Below are 7,420 nucleotides of genomic sequence, written 5' to 3' on the forward strand. Positions count from 1 at the left end.
CACCCCCGTGGGCGCACCCTCCCACAGCAGGGGCAAGGAGAAGTCTGGCGAGCGACTTTCTCCCCCCGCGTCTCACGCCCGCAGACACAGCCCCCTCCGCGCCTTTCCCGCGCCAAGCCCCGGGCTTTCTTCCCGGAGTTCCCTCACCAGCGCTTCCTCCTCTCGCCTCCCGCACTTCTTCACACCGATAAACAAATAAATACCCTCCCCTCCGCTGCTCACACAAGGACGGCGGGAAGGGCCTCACCCCCCGACCCGCGGCCACAACAAACCCCCGGGTGAGTTCCCCCGCTCCGCGCCCACCTACCTCCGCGCTGCGCTACACCATCCACGGCGGCTCCGTGTCGCTGCCGGGACAAAGCGGCGGCGGCGGGAGCGGGGCGGGAGCGGGGCGGCGGCGGGGAGCTGCTCCCCTCGTGCCCGGGCGGTAACGGCGAGCGGCAGGGTCCCCGCGCGGCGCCTCAGCAGCGGCAGCCCAGGGGCATTTTAACGGGGAGACAAGGAGCGGGGCGGCGACCGGGCCGGGGCGGGGGACCGCGGGGAGGGGGGGAAGGAGGAGGAGGAGGAGGAGGAGGAAGAAGAGGAGGAGGGGCGGCGGCGGGCTGGGGGTCCAGGCAGCCGAGCGCTGCCTCCGCCTGCCTTCCCTCACGCACGCACGCACCGAACGGGCACCCAGCAACGCAGCCAGGCCGGAGCCGCCTGCCAGTATCCGGCCTCCCCATTGGAGGAGGAGGGGCACCCCGTGACCCGGCAGGAGGTGGGAACCAATCAGCGAAGTGGATGGAAGTGATTTAAAAGAATAGGGGGAAGGCGGAGGGGGGGGGCCGGGCCGCCGCCGAAGGGGCGCTGGGCCCGGTGCACAAAGGCGGCCGCCCGGCCCGGGGAGGAGGGTCCCGGGGAGGAGGGTCCCGAGGCTGGGCCACCGCCACCCCCCCGGGGGGAGATCCCGGACACACGCAGACACGTTCCCCGCTCAGTTGTTCTGCGGGTCGGTTTAACAATTCAATGTCAGAAGCGTCGAGGGGAGGGTGGGTGTGAGGCTGCCTTCGTCCCCCGCTGAAATGGCGCACTCGGCAAGAGACAATAACGGGGAGTGGGAGCCCCGCGGCCTCCCCACGGCCGCCAGCCCGGCCTGTGGCGGCCGCTGGCCCCGCTGGCCCGAGCAGGCGGGCGGCATCGCCCCGGTGGCCCAGCCCGGCCCAGGAGAACCACGAGGCCCGGTGCGAAGGTGGAGCCGCGTGGGGGTTGCGCTGGTTCCTAAATGGCGGCGTGGCCCGGCGGTAGGACGTGTTCAACGTGCGTTTCACCTGCGAGTGTTTCTTCCGAGTCCTCCTCATGAATAAGTAAACAGTTATCAGCCTTCGGAGTAAAGGCGTTTGAAGTGTCTTCAATGGGAGACAAGGTACAAAATTTTATGGCTCTGTCAGAAGCTTTAGGCTGCGCTGTGGCTCCAGGCCATCAAACCTTTTAGGTCCACGCTCTGCATTAGTCACATTAAGCCACTGTTACTGATCTCGCACAGAAAGTTAAGATTACGTGTAAGTGCACTGCTAGATAAAAAGCTGCTGCTTATTGCTCTGTGTGGTGAGAAAGTTGTCCTCACAACAGCAGAATCCCGAATTACTGAGTAGCAATTAATAAAACACTTGGTCACTTAAGAGATTTTTAAGCTGCTTTATCTTTGAGCTATCACAGGGTTAGAAAAGATAGCATGAAGGTACCAGTGCCGAAAATAGAACAAACTTGTTATTTAACGTTAACCTCACCTTTCATCCGCAGAACACAGGCCAGCAAAATAAATCACATGGCGGTAAAGAAAGTCACACATTCTTCCTGAGGATCTGAGAAATTTCATGTGGAATTATATCTTCTTTTTGAAAAAGCACTAGGATATGTCAGGACAGATTTTGCCCTCAATTACACTTGTGTAACCCCAACTGTTTGCTGTCTCTGTAAACTGTCTTCATGGCTGATTCCAGTAGTATCACAGGAGATAAGTTTGAGGCTGTTAACGTTATTGCCTTTAGCAGAGGGAAGTGGGAACTGTTTTCACTGAAGAGAAAGGCACACATAAGGAGATCTGAGGTCTGTACATCAGAGGAATTCAGTTCTTTGCCCTGAACATACAGCACAAATTTATCCCTAGCATAACTTCAGGGACATTACCACCAGAGGTTGAGGCACAGAGTGATTGTGTTCTAATAACTAATTTAGATAAGCGTCTAAAAATGTACATCAGTTAAATGTCTGACACAGCCATTTTGGAGGCTACACTTAAGCTGTCCTTGATAGAGTCTGATTGCATCTCTCTTATTTTCTCTGCTAATTACAATTTCGTGTTCCTTGGTCTCTGGATGTGTGCATTAAAAACTGTACGAATTGCCCCAATGGTGGGCTTGCCTTCACCTTTATCCCATCGCTATCTCTGTGATGGGAAAATTCCCCACAGAAGTCTCTTTCTCTCTCTATATATATATATTTCTCTCCCTCTTTCCTCTTCTACTAACCTCCTGGTGATTATGTCACCACACAAGGATTAGAAGTATTTACTCACAGCGTTTTGATGTCATATTTTGTTGTTAAACAAAACCAAGCATTTTGGGGGGGAATTTCCTCCTATATTGTATCAATAATGTCTGCGTACCCCCTGAAATTCCCACAAGTTAAGCTGCAGAAGTAGGTGATTATTCACAGGCAGTTATAGCCGGCATACCCACATCCTCATACCACAAACAAGTGATCCAATCCTAAATTGCTTCTTAACCAGAGGATTGTTGCGGGAATAGCACTTGAAGCTACTTCTTTTTGGTTTGTTTGTTTGTTTTTCGCAAAAATGCAGCCCTCGCTGTAGACAATAATAAACAAAGCCACAAAGCTTGTCCTGTGATCTTCTACCAGCTAAAGCTACAAGGTTTAGTTAACACAAGGAAGATCAAGGAAGACCCCAATGCTGCAGAGAGAGATCATTGCTCCTCTGTCTGGTGACTGTGGATTTTTATGGTTCACATCCCACTGGAGAGAGATTGATGGTGAAACGACTGGGCATGTTCTACATGTAAAATATTTCATGTACATATAGATTGTCTATATGAGATACCACGAGGCATTTTCTGACATCTCTGCAATGTTTTGTGCGTCTATCCCCCAGCGCAGCGCTCCTGAGAGGTATAAAATTGCTGATGCAGAGAAAGGCTAATTGGCCAAATCCACAAAGAGACTTAAATTCCAACATGCCACATAAGGTATCTGCACACAAAATGTTAATCCTCAAAATCCTGTTCCTTACCACTGGATATTTCTAAAGATCTGATGCAGCAACATTTCTGCTATCTGAGTATTCTGGATCTGAAACACTGCTGCTGCTATCAACTGGAAATGCCTCTGTCTTGCCCGCAGTCAGGGTCACACCAGAGTCCTGTCAGTATTCACAGACCTGCTGGCAGGGCTGCCCGTCCCCGGGGCGTGAGGAGGTGTCTGTCATGGAGCTCGTTTAGCCAAAAGCAGCTCTTAGGTGCTCCAGAAGACTTGCTGAAGGCTGCAATGTGCCTTTCAGGTTAGCAGAACAGATCTCCTGCCCCAAGTTGTTCTGCTAGCTCCCTTTCGGGCCTCTCGGCTACGGAGTTCTGCTCTGCTGGTCACGCATCTGGCATCCGCTGAGGCAAAAGACATAGCAGAAACTTCAAATGTTTGGTATTATTATTCTTATGTTATGGAAAATTCATATTGCTTTGTCTGTTACCATTCCATCTTCTTTGTTACAAAAAAAAACCCAGACAAAAAAAAGCAGTGGCAACATACCTCTTAGTGAATGGGCAGAAAGCAAGCACTGATGCAAAAGGAAAGTCACTTTCAGACAAAACAGGTCATCAATGAATGAAGAGTTAAAATGTTTCATGACAACTTTGCTGCCAAATCCAGATAACAGTCATGTGGGTAGAGCAAAGTATCTGTAGTGCATCCAGCAAACCTTAGAAACACACTTGAAGGGAATAAATACATTTGCATAATAATGACATGAAGCGTTTCTGGATTTATTAGTGTGATGCAAGAAGAATTCTTACCCTGGCTAAAGGAGGATTCTGCAGACAACTTCTGACTCCTTTCAGATGCTGATCTGTTTCCTGCATGTGCCTAAAACTTTTCTGACACCTCCCTTTTGCTGTGAAGTTTACTGTCAGTGTATTGCAGAGACCATGAATTTACCTGTTCAGTCAGTAGCCATGGAGGTTTATGACATGGATAATTGACTTAGTTCTGGCCTAAACTGTCTTTTCTTTGTAGTTTTAGATAACATTTCTTTCTTTCTCCCTTTGTTAGCCCTTGCATCTATTATATCTGACATCTATATGTCAGTGCATATAGAATGTTTAGCTTTTTTAAATTATCTCTTTACAAATGTGTTTTAACATAGCTCTTTTTATTAATAACTGTCACTTTGCCAACTGAATGAAACCAAAATCTATGAGAAGAAATCTAACTAGGAACTATGAATTCAAAAAACACTGATACTGAGAATTCCGTGAACACCATTTCAACCCAACTAGTTAAAATAAGAGAGAGGGGTTTTTTTTTTTTCATTCTACAGTCCTGAAATTACAAACCAGTCCTTGACCATGACAGATGAGTCAGGTTCTAACCTCAGCAATGCAGTAAAAACTCAGCTCTAATGAAACAGGCAAATGTCAATACAGCGATTAGCTTGGAAGATAATATTCTGAGAGGCTTTTACAGATGACCTAACTCCACTCACAAAAAAGGATTATATTCTTTCTTTCCCTTTGTAATATCTGAATACCAGCCCTTTAGCTGAAAACTGTTTGCTTTGGGGGTTTTTCTGTTTTGTTTTCTGTAGAAATCTCAGGAATTTAAAATCTCATTTTCACACATATTACTAGAGAACTTTTTGGAAGTGTCATACCACTTGAAGGACAATGCACTGGATGGTTGTGAACTCCTCCTGGACACAGTTATCTTTATTTAAAACTGGCTATATGGGTTGCAATGAAAGCAAAAGTCATGTAAATGAGATTTAAATCCATTTGAGCATATTCACACACATTCAAGTGCACACAAAATTACAGTGGCTCAACAGAATCTGTTAAAAAGAATCATGTCATTTGTTAATCTGATGCAGTTTTTTAGAAGCTGGAGAAACAAGTTAGCAACAGGACAGGCTAGAGACTCATTACTCGGTATCAGCTGCTGCATGGTGACTATGGTACAGACGCTCTCGGTATCTTGCAGAGCCACTGGAAGAGGAAGAAGTTACTGGTTATTTATCATGGGATGAAAACATGCCCACTGCGGAGATCATGGCGTCAGTGGCACACAGCATGTTCACACCCAGCTTCCACGCTGGTGGCTTCTTTCAGATTCTTTAACATCAGTCTCCTAAGTCACCTTTGAATACATTTTCTGTGATCTAAAAAAGTGTCTTGTCTGTATTTTTGCACATGGTTCAATCATTATATCTTTGCTATGAAGTTCTGAATACATTGATAGCACATACAACCCTAAAATTTCTGGTTTTAATATTCTGAAACATCCCAGAAATGTAAAGTGCTATAAATTAGTTTCCTCGGGAAAAAAAAAAAAAAATTCTTTTTATCTTTTAAAGGTTTTCCATTTCCCTGACTCAGACCATTTCCTAGTGGGTTCTGCATAATGAATATTAGCAGAGGTTGGCTTACCACAGTGTCTAGTGAGACTCATTTATCAAAGCCCAGGATGTGCGCCATGCAAAGAAAAAAAAAAATCCCATTGAAAATGAACAAAAAATTTCAGCCCTAACAATCGTTCTTCTCATTTTTGTATACTTGGGCATGTTCCAGTGCATGCAGCGAGAAGACAAAATGGCCATCTGCAGAACATGAAATGTATCTAACGAGAGATTTGTACACCTTGAAAGTCACCAGTGCTGAAGCTGCAAATGACTAATGACAGTCTTTCCTCATGAGTGGGATTAATCGCATCACCCCTTGATGCTTATTTCTGTATCCCCTTTGTACCTGGGGATAGTTACAAGGTAATTAATTCTGTGATTTACATACCAGATAAAATCTGGTAAGTAAAGAAAATATAACAAACTTACTTTCAACCCAAACCAGCTTTTAGATAGTAATAACATCACAAACTGAAGGTAGTCCTTTCAAGCAGAATACTGTAAGAAGGATCCTAAGCACCAGAGGTTTTTGGTGTGGATTATGGTACATTTTTACTTTCAAGTATCACAGCCTTGTGTCTGAGAAGTAGCAGCCACTGGACATCAAGGAGTAACGGAGTACGTGCACATTCACACGCACAAATAGCCGAGCACATCTAGATCTTCTTCTGTAGCCACCCACAGAAGCCAGAGGCATCTCAATCTGCATCTTTCCAGTAGAAAAGTGGCAGTTTTGCGGCAGGCTGCATCCTGCACACACGCATGGAGAAGGTGCCTTGTGTAAGCCACAGCGGTGATCTACCACAGTGGGTGTATTTCCAATTTCATCTAAACTGTTGGACTTTTGTGAAGGAACTTCACTGTCAGTGACCACCTTGGCACACGCACAGAGTTGGCTCGTTTCTGCGTTTCTTATGGTTAACGTCAATTGTTTGCTCATAATAGAAGCGTATGTAAAAAGCAGTTGAATCTGGAATTACAGACAGGAAAGGTGGCTGCCTCCGACACCCCACAAGCGTGATGGTTTTGGTACAGGCTCACTGGCCTGGCAGAAAAGGAGCTCTGGCATCGCAGCATTGGTCCAACAAGGCACAGGGCCTTGCTAAACCAGGCAGAAAGGGGTTTCCACGTGCAGTCGAGAACAGGTGGGGATGGGAGGGAATTCAGATGTCGCAGTGCCTGCCGTTAAGCCCGCTGAGCTGTAAGCACATTCGCCTGCTGCCTGGGGAGGCTGAATTCCACCACTCTGGGGTCAACCCCTGTTTTTGTGATGCTGCTGTCCAACCCCAGGGTGGCAGGGAAAGTTGGGGGGGGGGCAACCGTAAGGCTCATGCTGCCAGCACAACGGGGCCACAAAAAAAGGGGGAATCGAAAGGAGATGTGGTATAGACACCTCTGTGCCTTTGATAAAAACTCAGAGCAGAGGGAAGATTAGCCCATGAAGCTGTTTGATATGTCTCAATCCCAAGGCCTACATGCTGTCTGTTTATTCAAACGTTTGCTCCAGTATTTTTAAGCCATCCTCTACCGCTAATGTGGAACACCTCATCTGTGCACTTACTGCATTTCCACTATAAATTCACTGCTTCTCCTTTAGTGCAGAAAGTAGTAAATGGATTTACAAGCTTCTCTTCTTGTCCTCAGTGACTGACTTCACTTTAAACTGTTATAAATGGCCAGAGCGTTCAAGGGAGAGGGAGATGGATTGATTTCAGATTTGCATTTTTGTCCTTCCTACTGCAGATCTGCTCCTCCAGG

The 7,420-nt window shown here is 46.9% G+C and overlaps 1 protein-coding gene across 2 annotated transcripts in view; it reads right to left on the reverse strand.

Annotated features, from left to right (window-relative positions):
- RERE (arginine-glutamic acid dipeptide repeats) overlaps positions 1-613 on the reverse strand; it is a 254,992-nt gene extending 254,379 nt beyond the window's left edge. For both annotated transcript variants that reach the window (XM_074892540.1, XM_074892538.1), the window contains exon 1: positions 308-613. The gene's annotated coding sequence lies outside the window, so the exon portion shown is untranslated. The remainder of the gene's footprint in view (positions 1-307) is intronic.
- Positions 614-7,420: the final 6,807 nt, after the last annotated feature.

Source organism: Strix uralensis, chromosome 23 (genome assembly GCF_047716275.1).
Source record: "Strix uralensis isolate ZFMK-TIS-50842 chromosome 23, bStrUra1, whole genome shotgun sequence".
NCBI lineage: Eukaryota > Metazoa > Chordata > Aves > Strigiformes > Strigidae > Strix > Strix uralensis.